We start from the raw sequence: 9,885 nt of genomic DNA, 5'->3' as shown, positions 1-9,885 counted from the left end.
AAGCACCCCTTGGAGTAACAAGGAACAATGGCCACAAACTGAAGGAGAGCAGATTTAGCTCAGACATCAGGAACAACTTCTTTATGGTAAGGGTTGCCAGCATCTGTAATGGGTTTCCGAGGAAGGTGGTGCTCTTCCTTACCTTGGGGTCTTTAAAAGGAGGCTGGACATGTACCTCACTGGGGTTGTCTGACCCCAGCGCTCTTTCCAGCGCAGAGCAGGGGGTTGGACTTGATGATCAGCTAAGGTCCCTTCCAACCCAAAAATCTATGAATCTATGAAAAAATTCATGTTCAAACTTTCCCTGAGGACAGGCTGACCTTGCTGTCTGCTCATTTTATGACTGTAAGGTAGCAAGCAGTGCTGCCTCCTCCCCAAACAGTTCACCTACCTTCTTCAGCTGCTTTGTGGAGCCTTCTCAGCTCTTCATCATGATTCATAGATTTCTAGGGTCAGATGGGACCTATTAGGTCATAGAGTATGACCCCTTGCTCTGGGCAGGAAAGAGCGCCGGGTCAAGTAACCCTAGCCAGGTGCATGCCTAATCTCCTCTTGTACACCTCCAAGGTAGGGGAAAGCACCACCTCCCTTGGAAGCCCATTCCAGATTTTGGCAGCCCTCACTGTACATAATTTCTTCCTGATGTAGAATCTAAATCTACTCTCCTTCAGTTTATGGCTGTTGTTTCTAGTACCTGGGGGGGGGGTGCCCCTCTTCCCTGCCGACCCCACTCATGAGTTTGTAGATATCCACAAGATCACCTCTCAGTCTTCTTTTGTAGAGCCTGAAGAGCTTCCAATCCCTGAATCTGTCTTCAAAAGATTGTCAGCTGTAGCATCTGCATTGGCTGGGAATTGAACCCAGGTCTCCTGCATGGGAGGCAGGAATTCTACCATTGAACCACCAATGCTTGACTCTGGCCTTCAGAGTTCTTTTCTGATTAGTTCTGTTAGCAGACATACCCTGATGATCTTTGCCTCTTCAAGGATGGAAACACCTCATCACTACAATAGAAATTGGGGTTACTATAAGACTTGTATCTCTCCTGGATGCAGCGAAACAGTTGTTTGGAATTTCATTTAGTTTATTGTGGTCACTTGGCCACTATACTTTGGGGGAGGGAATATTGTGCGTGTGTTATGTGTAATCTAGTTGAAATGAGTCCTTGTTAAACTCCTCATTGGCAATCCCTATAATTGAGGATTCTCTCTACCACAGCTCATTGGTCAGTCTTGAGATGACTTAAGAGTCCAGTCCTTGAGCCACAGATCTATTCACAGAAGCTGCAGGTCTTTCCACATGGGAAAGTACACTGTGGCCTGGGATTCCTCTTATTTGCCTTTTTCTGCTCTCTCTTCTCTGATTCAAGGGCAAGATGTTTTACCTTGAAACAGGCTGCCACTTGGTTGAGGTTGTGGCAGCACTGGAATTGGTTAGCAGCTAGCTTCCCCCAAGTCTTCGGCATCTGTTTTCTTCAGGTATGCCTTTAATGTGTCCTTGTAGTATTTATTCTGGCCATCATGATATCTCAGGCGATTACTTGTTTTTGGAGTCAAGAGACAGGCATCTGCACACAATGTCCAGTCCACTGAAGTTGGTGCTTGAGGATCATGGACTAAATGCTTGTAGCAATGGCTTCATCAAGGTTGTTGGCATTTGTGTGGTAATTGTGGGAACATTTGATGTGGAGGATTTTCCACAGGTATCATAGGTGATACTTCTCCAAGCTCTTGAGATGGCAACAGTAGGTCATTCACATTTCACACCCACAAAGGACACTGTGGATGATAACTGCTTTGTATACCTGGATCTTGGTGTCTTTCCAGAGAACATGATGGATAAAGACATGTCAAAGCAATTTCCCAAGGGAGGCACTTGCACAGTAGATCCTGTGATGGATCTCTTCATCCTTGCTCACTGTCTGTGAGAGATGGCTACCAAGGTAGAGAAAGTGTTCAACTATTTCCAGGTTCTTTCTCTTGATGGTAATTTAGAGGAAGGGGTCACATTCATGGCCTGGGGCAGTCTAGTATATCACTTTAGTTTTCTTGATGTTGAGAGAGAGACCTCAAGCTCTCGAGGCATCTTTGAAAAGATCCATCATGGTCTGAAGGTTTTCTTCAGTGTGCACAAGGATGGCACAGTCATCAGCGTATTGAAAGTCAAGGATAGTTGTTTTGAGCACTTTGGTCTTCAAGCAACAGTGACCCAGATTGAAGAGCCCTCCATCCATTCAGTATCCATTGTCAATTTTGGAGGGAAGGTATCCTAAATGAGAATCAGGATGATTGTAAAAAAAAAAATGGAGAGCAGAGTTTGGATGATAAAAAAAAAAAAAAATGGAGAGCAGCGTTTGGATGATGACACATCTTTGCTTGACCCCAGTTCAGATTATAAATGGATTTGTCTCCGATCTACTACATAAAATGGTCCAGTCATCTGGTTATGAAGGAGCCTCAGGACCTTGATGTACTTTTCAGGACATCCAAATCTATCCAGTACTTTCCACAAGGATTAAGTATGGGATGTTTGTCTACTGAAGTTCATTTCATATAGAAGTCAGTCATATCTGTCAAGCCTGCCACCACCTCTTTTTTTCTCCTGTGGTAATGCTGATCCTTATAAAAATGGTGCAAGAGACATTGAACCACCACTTTTTTTTCTCTCCTATGCTGGTTCCTCATTTTGGTCTCCTCATTTTCATCTGCAAAACAGAAGCTAGACAATGGCAGTTTGATATATCAGCTTGTAAAGGCGATGATGCCTTTAGCAGGATGATTCTGATTTTTTAGTTTGCTTCTTCTCAGAGTCTCATGGGGGACTTCAGGCTACTTCCTACCTGGGCAGATAACCAGAGAAGCTTGGGGTTAGCATCACTTCCATGCTATGAGCTGGATTTCCTTGACATGTTGCTGGCAAATGTCTCATGGGAACTGTTTGCCTCCAGCAGCTCCTAGGACTATTGCTTTTAGAAGCCCTTCTTGTAGCACTACAAGACTAAGAGGAAATGGTAAGTTAAATGGCACTCCCTCAGGCCTGGCTTCTCCTTGAACTTTACTTTTTGCCTGTTGGGTGAATCAGCTTTAGTCCAGTGCCTGGGCCGGATGTTATTTAAAATTAGGATAATTAAGTTAGAGTAAGTACAAAATGGTAATGGCATAATCAGTTCAAGTTTTGCATATAAAATATAGAGGGAAAGGGCCCCCTTTGTAGTACTAAACACAAACCAGATACTGAGTCTTTCTCCAGAACTCAAAACATTTTGTAAATGAAAGTACCCTTTGTCCATGTATCGCACAAGTACACATGTCATTTTATGTAGTCTTATAGACGAGATTGATTAAAAAAACCCACCTGGCTTCTGTTCCTGAAGAGTAGAGGAACAGGTCTTTTTTTCAAGTAAAATATTTATCTAAAACACTTAACCACTGACACTACCTTTATCTTTATCTACATCGTCTCACAGATTGGGCGCATACAGCAGCAGTTGGGATCGGTATACAAGCCCCTTGTGGACACATAGCATCCTTAGATCCCTGAAACTGGAGTCAGCCAAAATCTGTGACTACCAGACTTAAGAAGAGAAATAGGGTGTGGATATATCTCCCGTGTCCCCTGATGCGTATGAAGCAGCAGCTGGGGCACTCATCTGGAAAGCTATAGATATTGGATTCTGCCTTACTGGAAGCAAAATACAGATTCAAATCCCCTGTGTTCATGGGAAGCCCAAAACTCAGATCTTTTGGCTTCATAGGTGTTGACTTTTGCTACTGAGGGAAAAGACTCATGAGCTTGTGTGCACGCCAGGAATAGAATTTCAACCTGTGTGCAAGTGTCATTTTTGTCACTTAGATGACTATGTAGATGATCAACTTAGGACACTTAGATAATCAGGAAAGAACAAAATTAATTGTTTAGTAAATGAAATTGAATCTGGCTTTTAATATTGTCATATGTGTTTCACTCTGAAGTCAGTATCTCCATTCTCACTCATAATCCTCCTCTTGGCCTTTGTCTAGAGCAGAATTTATGTTAGCTAGCTTGATTTTGCTATACCCTCCAAACTCTAGTCAAGACAAGATGAGTTTCATTCCCCAAACTAAATATTTTTTCTTCTTTCAGCATTTCCTCATAGGTCTTGTCTCCCAGCTGCTAATGTTTTTTGGGGGTTTTGGGGTTTTTTTGCTTTGTGATCAACTTTTTTCCAAACTGTCCACATCCTGCTTGAAATATAAGGTTCAAAACTGGATGTGGTACTCCAGGTTAGACCTCATCAATGCTGAATAGAGATCAAATGAGGCTCCTTGATTTGCAAGTGATGATCCTGTTAATACAACCCAGTCAGCTGTTGGTTTTTTTTTTGTTTTTTTTTTTTTCAAAAAGAGCACCCTGTTGGCTTACATTCAGCTTCTGGTTCACCATAACCTGGAGGTCCTTTTCCGCAGTACTGCAGCCGAGCCAGTCATTCCCCAGTCTGTTTTTGTGCATACAGGTATTCTTTACTAAGTGCAGGAGTTTGCACTTGTCCTTGTTAAAGCTCATCTCATTGACTGCTGACCATTTCTCCTGTCTCTCTGTCATTCTGGATCCTAGTTCTGCCCTCCTGAGTGTGCAATTCCATGCAATTTAGTATCATTCACAAATTTGTTAAGCATGGACTCAATCCCATCATCCAAATCATTAATGAAGGAAAGACCCCTGGGGAACCCCACTTCATTCCTTCTCCGAACTAGACATAGAACCATTGAGGACTACTTGCCAAGTAGGATGATCCAACCCGTTATATATCCTCTTTATTGTACTTTCATCTAGTCTGTATTTCCATAACTTGTTAATGAGAATATCGTGGGAGACAGTGTGAAATATCTTGCTAAAGTCAAGGTAATACCACATTCACTGCTCTCCTCTCACCCAAAGAGCCTCTTATGTGCCTTGCTTTTGGTGAATTTGTGCTGACCGTTCTTGTTCATCTTGTTCTCTAGCTGCAGTCTATTAAATTATTTTTCTAGGTATAGATTTCAGGATAACAGGTTTGTAGTGCCCCAGATCCTCCTTTTCCCCTTTGTTATAAATGGGCATTATGACTGAGAGGGGAATTAATAGCAACCTCCAACTACCTAAAGCAGGGTTCCAAAGAGGACGGAGGTGGACTGTTCTCAGTGGTGGCAGATGACAGAACAAGGAGCAACGAGTTCAAGTTGCAGCAATAGTTGAGAACATACTTAACACAATCCAGTCTGTGGATGATTTTTTGTTCTGAAATTTCATGTTCAAATTGACTTTTAAAGCTTTGTTTTTTAAGAACAACTACTCTTAGTCCTTTTATATTTTAATGCTCTTACTTAGAGGTCAGTGATGGGATATCCAGGGAAGTTAAAGCGTTCTGCTATAGGCTTTTGTATCTTTCTGGAACAGCTGTTTTATCCATGTCCATTCATTCATTTGAATAGGGATCAGCCCATCTGTCCAGTGAAGACAGTAGAAGAACACTGCAAGCAGATGACATGCTATATGATGTTGGAAAAGGAGCAGGTGAACAAACCCCGGATGTTATAATCCATCTAGCTTGGCTCAGTAATGATGTGGTCTGTGTTAATTAAGAGGCACATCTGGTATCTAGGTCTGTTGCAAGGCCTGGTGATTTGGTGGGAATAGGAATTAGGTAGTCTGTTGCTGGAGAAACTGTTTGAGGTTGGGAGGATGACTGTAATCCAAGATGGGCTTGACTTCCAAAGCCACCTCATCATTTTCCAGGAGAGGTTGGAGGTCATTAATGATGTGTTGAAGGTATTTAAACTAGTGGATATAGGTGACAGCAAGAGAGATTCTGTTGTCCTTGGCGTGGGGTTGTTCTGTAGCAGTGTCAAAAGGCCTCCATCATGACCTAGCCCTTTCTATGCTGTAAGGTTTTCAATCACACAAGATGTCAGGGTCCTTGACCCAAGATCTCACTGCATAATTCAAGGCCAGATGTAACAAGCAAGAACTTTAAGTGCAAAACTAGCCCACATACTTAAAATTACACTACATTTAAGTTCTGTACTGCTCATGGAACTATTGAAGCAGGTTGTTTTACTTCTTTCTTGAATCAAGGCTGTTATTATTATTAATTACATATATTGCAGCTTTAATTTTCAACAAAGATGTAACAAAGATGTCCCACAAAGAAGAAAGAATAATGAATTAGAATAGCAGACAGCCAGAATGAACTCTATGGATCATATAGTAGGCTACATTGACTTTATTTGAGCCATTTTCTGTGCTCTGTCTACTTTAACAGGGCATGGCATTTCATTTTTTCAGGCTCTATTTGTGGGCCCCTTTCTCCTTACCCGGGGTTCTAAATAGCTATTTAATTATTTCTTCTGCCCACACATGAGAAGGAAACAAGGATGATAAAAAAGAATTTTTTAGGAGGGTAGCAAGCATTGTAAATATGGTTCAAAAGTCATCTGTTGTACAAATCTAGTGTCAAATAAACTCTGGTAGAAATAAAGGTGCAACTGGACCCAGGAACTGAAATGGTATAACTCTAGACCTTAATGAAGTTGAGATCAGATTGACTGTTATTTGCCTTGATGAACATCAATGTTATGCTTTGGAGAAGTTATCTGGTATGATGGTATTGCCAATATATCAAGAAAACCTGAAGAGTTTATATCCAGGCCATGAAAGGAAGCCTAACAGAAAATGAAGTGATGTGAAGCCAACAGACTGGCTAACCAAAAGGATCAGAGAAGAAAAAGAATTCTCTACCAGCCTAACATAAGCCTACACACCTGATTTTTTTCATAGTGTCAGACTGGATGTGCCTGAAAAACCATTTCTTCTGTTTTGATCAGATTCTATGCTTTTAATAAGTCCTTGAGCAAGATCCTCTTCCAGTGTGATTTTGTATAGCTCCCTTGACTTGTTTTCATTTTTACTACTGTAATAGAAGTAGAAATGCCAAGAGGTCACTTGGCCCATTACCCTTTTGCTAAAGCACAACAAGGACCCTCCCCAATAGTTATTTGTGTATCCTGGTGGTTCCCAACCTTGTTAGATACAAGGAACATCTCATTAGATGCAAGGCACCCCTCAGAAAATGCCAGTTCTTAGTTTTCACTCCTTTTTTGACTACAGAAAAACAACACAGCAATTCTTCTATTTGCAAAGAGTTCAGAAAGACAACAACAGGACAGAATGGTTTTAACCCTATGGATTTCTACTTGAAATCTCTGGATATATCTTATCAATCCTGTTTGCACATCCAAGAGTGCTAGCATTGCAGGCACACCACAGCAGCCTTGAAAGGATCTCAAGGCACTTCAGGGTAGTATGGCACCCTAGTTGAGAATCACTGGTCTAACCAGTTCTCCAGTGGTAGATTTCACAACTTCCCCAGGTAGCCCATCACGATTCTTTAGCAATAATTATTTTAATCTTCCTTGCTGCAAATTTAACTGATTGCTTCTTATTCTTGTCTCCGTGGATAACGAGAACAACTGGTCATTGCCATTTCTATAATAATCTTTTTATTTATTTTTTTTTGTATTGGGAGACTGCCGCCCTCTTCTCCTTCAATCTGCCCTTTCTAAATTAAACAACCCTAATTCTTTCAGTCCTAACTCATAGATGTAAAGCTCATGATCAGTCTTGTTGCTGTCTGCTGGACTCTTTCTAGTTTGTCTACATTTTCCTGAAGTGAGCTCTCCATAAATGGGCGCAACGTCAATGTGCTCCAGTTGAAGACCTCATCGGTGTTGAATAGAGCAGCATAATTGCCCCCATATCTTCCATTTGACATTCTGGTTATTGCATCCTAAAATGAAATCTTCCTTTTTTTGCAGTAACCTTAAATTGTTAGCTCTAGTTTGTGAGGCATACAGTGTCTGATCTTTTTCTGCAGTACTGCTGCCCAACTATTCTTTTTTTATTTTTTATTTTTTTTTGGCATCTGTGTGTTTGATTCCTCTTTCCTGAGTGTCTTGCACTTGTATTTCATCACTTAAAAACAGGAGAGAATCTGTTCATTTGTTGCTTGAAGAATATTCTGGAAAAGATTTAAAAGAAAAAAAAAATCCTTAGCCTTAAAGAGACATGTTGGGAGTTTACCTTGCTTAGGATGCAGAATCAAACCAGCATGTACTAGGGGTTCCTTTTCCATTAGAAGCATCATTTGTAGGAGGATGTGATTTAATGGATGAATTTACTGACCAAACAGGTTGCTTGATTATGGAGATGGAAAGTTACCCTTCAGTGACACACTGTAGTTTAAGATCAAGATCCTCAAAGATATTTATATACCTAAGTCTAGTTGAGGAGCTGAACTCTATGAATTGATGTCTATGTGAGTTAGGTGACTACATAGGTGTTAGGTGGCTGCATCCTTTTGAGGATATGGGCCTAAGACCCCAGCTTCAAGAAGAAGCTGCAACAGAAGTTTAATACAGTTTCATCAGGAAGGAGTTATCTGACTTGGCTTCATTACACATTCACACATTCAATCACACCAACATCACTTTTCAAATACCATCTCTTACAAATGGATGTTGTTAACTTTCCCAGACAGTAAAGGCACAGCATGTGATTTTCATCCATCAGAGGAGGCTTAATAAATCAACCAGTATATTACAGCTTCACGCCAAGTTAGCACCTTCATCATGGAATGAAATTAGCAAAGCAAATACACTGGCTAATTGTGAAATATGCTAATTACCAGCTCAACCCGTGAAATAAGGCATGAGTGATGTGTGACGAGCTTTGTACAGAACCGTGAACACTTGGAAATGCAACACTTAAATAAAGTCTAAAACTGCTTATGCAGAGAGAAATGGAAAACAGGCAGGAGCAGGGAATGTGCACAATAGAGAGTGTATTTTCAGTGGAAGTTCAAAACCTTTCTCTTCTGTTACAGTTTTGGGAGAGACAGCTCAGGGCACAGGCAGTAACAGGCTACAGAACAATTTTCAGCTAGGCTAACAGAGTACCAGCTTGAATCTAAGCAAGGTCAGCATTAACTAGAGCCAAGCAAACCATATGGGCCAAATTTGCGAACTGGCACAGCTTGATCCCAAGTAGACAGAGATGCACTGATTACGCCAGTAGGGAATTTGGCTCTTTATCTAGTGAATTTAGACTTTTCTTCTGTTCATGAATTATCTGCTAACACCAGAACTGTGTGAATTCCTGTGCTATTTAGGACAATTCCACGGAGAATGTATGGGGACCTATTTCAGCCAAAGAGATTTTCTCTACCGTTCACTTCAGCTAGTAGGTTGCATTTTTCCCTATCTGTAAATGACTATTCGTGTGGTGGAACTGATCACCTAAAATACAGTTTCTTTCCCCTGCCTATTCTTTACTATGTACTACCCATTTTTAGAAGTATGTGTGAGAGAAAAGAAGCAGGCATGTAGGAGGCTACAGTCTTATGAAGGTCTTGCAGTGAAATGAGCAAGGACTTGCAGAATCAAAGGCTTGATTGATACATTTTCTAATTTAATGCCCAGTTTCTTGCATTGGGAGCAGACTGTTGTACCTGCGTAGAGCTCTACTGAAATGAGTGGGTCTGTGTGTAGGCACAGCAGTGCATTTTCAATTTTCATTTGAAGAAAAAAAAGGCATGCTCAGCACCTTAAGTCAAAATGAAGTGGATACAGAATATTTCTCACAAAGTCCAGGGACACTAAAATCAAAGGCCTTGGGGTTCAAACTTGAATTTTGTGGAAATCTTTTACGGTTTGTGAGGTTTCACTTTCAAAGTAGGACACTATTTAATAATCTATTCTTCATTTAAAAATATTTCCCTTTTAAAACTTTCAGCCAAAGACACGTTTTTTCCCCTTGGCAGACATTACTTTTTGCAAGTGTTAGCACGAGATTACTCACTGAATGCAATTT

General features: G+C 40.8%; 1 non-coding gene across 1 annotated transcript; it reads right to left on the bottom strand.

Moving 5' to 3' along the window:
- Positions 1–839: 839 nt before the first annotated feature.
- Positions 840–910, bottom strand: TRNAG-CCC. The gene has a single exon. It is a non-coding gene; the product is annotated as a tRNA-Gly (tRNA).
- Between the last annotated feature and the right edge of the window lie 8,975 nt (positions 911–9,885).

Source organism: Alligator sinensis, unplaced genomic scaffold (genome assembly GCF_000455745.1).
Source record: "Alligator sinensis unplaced genomic scaffold, ASM45574v1 scaffold293_1, whole genome shotgun sequence".
NCBI classification, from domain to species: domain Eukaryota; kingdom Metazoa; phylum Chordata; order Crocodylia; family Alligatoridae; genus Alligator; species Alligator sinensis.
This window is presented reverse-complemented; position numbering and strand designations above follow the sequence as displayed.